We start from the raw sequence: 4679 nt of genomic DNA, 5'->3' as shown, positions 1-4679 counted from the left end.
TTAGATCTCATTAAACCAAATCTATCATCATCAACAGTGTGTGCACACACACACACACACACACACACACACACCACACACAAGTTCCTTTGCAGTACATTAGTGGAAAAATTGTGAGGAATGGATAGTTTGCAAACCAATATCTTCTGCTGTGAGTTTCCATTGCAAGGAGATGCTTTCAAGTGAGGTTTTTATCCCTTACTCCCTAGATAGTTTTGCCCCCAAGGATTCAGCACACGCACGCACACACACACACACACACACACACACACACACACACACACACATGGTCCGTTTGTAAATTCAGACCGTTTCGCTCTCAGAGCGCACACTGGAAGTTCGGGCCGAGGAGTAGGGTTGATTTGAGCATTCTGGCTTACAACGGCAGTCAAGCACCCAAGCTAACGTTGGCTAGCTACTTCCAGACACAAATGAGACCACTCTGACCATTTTACTCACCCTAGCAGAGCTGGTAAGGCAGTTTTCGTGTTAACCAACGCGTTGGTGACTGTAAATGTGCTGCTGGAAACAATTTAATTATGCTTTTTTTTTCGATGTTTACTGACACCGGCCATATTCAACGGGTTTTGAGACGAGAGTGCTCTGAAATCCGTGTAGAAAGTAGGCTGGACACATGAAATTTTTAACAACGTTATTTTCTGATAAAAACTAGGTCATTGCATCCGCCTTGGAGCCCAGTTTCAAAATATGACCACATTTCCGAGCTGTTTGCCGTCGTTTTGAAGTAATCTCGAAAAAAAAACAGGCCTTATTTTAGTGCATTTTTCACCCTGCCAGCTCTTATTAGTTCTATTGAGCACCATGGCACCAACTCGCCTTCCAAACGTTCTATTCCCAGCTTATTGTTCAACGTCACATTGCATGCTTCGCTATTGTTGGCAATGAGACATGCTCACATTGTTATAAAGTTAAAATGAAAACAACAAAATAATATTGTAACTCTGCAGTCTTCCCATTGTTTCCTATAGGGGAAATATAGGCATGTCTGTCTATTTCGCCAAATATCTCGCAATGTGTATATTTAGATTTTTTTTCAAGTCGGTTGTAACCGGTGTGAAATGGCTAGCTAGTTAGCGGGGTGCGTGCTAATAGCGTTTCAATCGGTGACGTCACTCGCTCTGAGACCTTGAAGTAGTTGTTCCCCTTGCTATGCAAGGGCCATGGCTTTTGTGGAGCGATGGGTAACGATGCTTCGAGGGTGGCTGTTGTCTTTGTGTGCAGAGGGTCCCTGGTTCGAGCCCAGGTAGGGGTGAGGAGAGGGACGATAGCGAAACTGTTACACGGGCACCATTTTATTCAGGAGAATTTCCTCTTTGTAATTATGTAAGTCTGGGCAGCGAGCTAGTTTGTTATCAATCATATCTCAGTTATTGTTTTCATATCTATAAAAAATAAGCTGTTTTCTTTATTTTCAGAGAGCGAGCTGACCAAGGGGTCGAAAATGTAGATAATGCCAGATGTTCACTGTCTGAGGAACAGGCCATGGTAGCTTTATTGCTTGTAAAGTATCCATAACCAGAGGTAATTAAACTGTTCTGTATTATTTTTCTCTATCTCTGCCTGTCTTGTTGTACATGGAACCTGTCTCATATGCATTCATTAAAAAAACATTGAGATGTCAGCTGCTAATTTTCAGATTTACACCACATAAACAGCCATTTTCACTGGTCTATCTGTTGCTGCCAAGTCATGATTTCCCTGGGGGTTAGCCTTGCAATAAGCAAGTGGTGAGACACATAGCCCTCTAAATTTAAATGTTTCAGGTACACTCCGATAGGTGTCTGCATCACATACAGTATCTTCTATTGACATTATCTTCTATTGTTTATCCTCATTTGTCTGTTTTTCTGCATAAAGTACTCTGTAGCCACTTAGTGTGAACACCAGGTGAGATCACACACAATAGCAGTCTCTCTTCTTCACTTCATCCCTCTCCCCCTTCTCCCTAAATCCTCTAGGTTATATCAGCTGTTTTGGAGAACCACTCCCACATCTGAACAGGCTGACACAGAGGGCACAGCATGATCGTAGGTAAGATGTCACTTGGTCGGGTCAACAGGAAGTATTATTAAAGAGATGCTTTACATTGACATACAGACAGAGATGTAGTAGTCCCAGAGTTAATGATCAAAGGTCAGTTTTGCATTTCACCTCCTGATTTAAGATGACTGACCGTGTTGGAATGAAAAAAACAAGGCTTAATCATGCTCTGTCGTCTGCAGGTATGCTTTGATGTGAGAGAGGAAGCCAGTCCCGTCATCACCACCTCACTCGCTCTTAAGATAACCTTCGGGCCAACTGGGGGCCCAAGGCTGGTTAGGAGCCACCACAATTGTGATGAACTGAGAGAATATTAGGGTAGCACTGTAATTCATGGATCATATGCTGTCTATGTATTTATAACACCTGGATAATGAATCATAATAATAATAATGATTCTTTCAATAAAGCGTTTCACATTCTCCACTGGTTGAAATTAAGTATCTCATTGAAATACTATCCCGTGTCCTCAGATTAATGCAGATGATGGGAGTTAGATGTGCATAGGTTTTTTCTGTAGATATGAATTACAAATCAATCATGTTTTTAGTCTATTGCATAGTTACAATGTGTAATCATTGATGTCCCAGGAGCAGGAGTGGTAAACACTGTTGAAGTGTAGAATTGTAATACATACATGCAGACACAGCATCATTCAAATAATGGAGGTTGATATGACTGAAAAATAATGTCTCAGAGATTCATACCTGAACCGCACCTTTATTTGCCAAGGAAGAGTACATGATCAGTGAAAATATACAATGTACAGGCTACAATGTGGGAATCTCATGCATGGTAATAACTACAGTATGTGTATAGAGGACTTGCATCCTTGGCACAAAAAAGTTATTATATTCTACTCTATGCATAGGCTTCCTTAATGCCATTCAGACTTGAAATTGATGCAACAACTATGATAGCTGAGTTCAGAACCTAACTTTTTAGGGTCCATACGCAGATCGGCTACATACTGTAGCTACACATCCATAGGCATACAGTTATTTTTATCCTCCACTACACAATACACAATAAAATAGTTAGCTACCTATGTTACTTCAGCTGCATTGCAAGGCAAGCTTACACAATTGTACATTCAATATGCAGTAAATTCTTTAGCTAGCTAGATTCTTTACATCCACTGTTTCACAAGACGACGCCTGGTTTAATGGTTTTCTCAGGAAATTAAACAACACAAATTACAAATTCATTCTCCTAACACTAGCTAGCTGGCTGATGTTAGCTAGTAAGATAACTTGCTAAATAGCGATTTTCGTAAATTAACTTAATGACAAAAAAATATGCACAAATGTTTGTCTCTACATTAACTAACATATACCTCTCAATTGTATATTTTTTGCTTGACTCGTCACGTTCTGACCTTAGTTCCTTTGTTTTTGTCTTTGTTTTAGTATGGTCAGGGCGTGAGTTGGGGTGGGCAGTCTATGTTTGTTTTTCTATGTTGGTTTTTGAGTTCGGCCTAGCTTGGTTCTCAATCGGAGGCAGCTGCCAATTGTTGTCCCTGATTGAGAATCATACTTAGGTAGCCTCGGTTTCACTTTTGGTTTGTGGGTGTTTGTTTCCGTGTGAGTGTTTTGGGCCACACGGTACTATTTCAGTTTTGGTAAATTCACGTTGTCATTTATTGTTTAGTGTTCTGAGTTTTAATTAAACATCATCATGAACACTTACCACGCTGCGCTTTGGTCCTCCTCTCTTTCTCCCGACGACAACCCTTACTCTCGTTATGACATTATAACAACTTCATCTGTTTCCACCATAATGTTTTGTCAGCCATCCTTGTTGAAGCTTCACCACAAGGCATGGGTGGCTCGCGTCAAAATTCGTCATTGGAACCACTCGATATGATTGGTCATTTCAAAACCAAATGCATCATGAGTTCTCTAACTCCCCCTTGTGGTGGCCTGGAGCAATCAAGCCGTGACGCTGTGTACCTCTAAGTCCGGCGGTGCAAGCTCGCAACTTTTAAAGGAAGAACCACTGTAGTTAATATTCTTGCAAGTTTGATGTATTCGTAGCCAACTTACGTTAGGTAGCTAGCTAACATACCGGTACATACTGCTGTAATGATATGCTATGTGGTTCGTAAGGATAGCATAGCTAACAAGTTGTCAGCCAACATAACAGGTAAGGTAACTTATTTGAAAAGTCATTACTTTATTACATTGCTCAACATTTTCTTAACATTTGTCATAATTAGTCAAAGCAATTAATTTGTATTCGCTCTTGTTGGACTTCAGCGGTATATTGCCTTCAAATCTGAAAACGCCCATTTTCTGAAGAATTACATTGTGGGCCGTTCGTATTTTGGTGAATGTAGTACAACATCCGGGAAATTTTGGCATACCAACTATATCCATACTATGACCATACTATGACCAATAGCATACTATAAGCATACTATATACCCAATTTGCGTCACAAATAGTACAGTTAGTATGAGTATTCGAACACAGCTCTAGTGTTTCCATTCCCCTTTAAGGCCCTCTTGAATTCAGTTCAGTTCCGTTTTCCTATCCTATCAAATAACTGGTGAGTATTCTATTGGGTTGTCTTTCTATAGTGTTGTGTTATATTGTTTATTCTAGAGTTTATTTGTG

The 4679-nt window shown here is 40.2% G+C and overlaps 1 long non-coding RNA gene across 1 annotated transcript; it reads left to right on the top strand.

Annotated features, from left to right (window-relative positions):
• Nucleotides 1-328: 328 nt before the first annotated feature.
• On the top strand, nt 329-3783 carry LOC149984613 (uncharacterized). The gene is made up of 4 exons (XR_016494910.1): nt 329-472; nt 1437-1542; nt 1980-2052; nt 2244-3783. It is a non-coding gene; the product is annotated as an uncharacterized LOC149984613 (long non-coding RNA).
• Nucleotides 3784-4679: the final 896 nt, after the last annotated feature.

This window comes from Oncorhynchus mykiss, chromosome 3 (assembly GCF_057628025.1).
Source record: "Oncorhynchus mykiss isolate SJ-2025 chromosome 3, ASM5762802v1, whole genome shotgun sequence".
Classification (NCBI taxonomy): Eukaryota; Metazoa; Chordata; class Actinopteri; order Salmoniformes; family Salmonidae; genus Oncorhynchus; species Oncorhynchus mykiss.
This window is presented reverse-complemented; position numbering and strand designations above follow the sequence as displayed.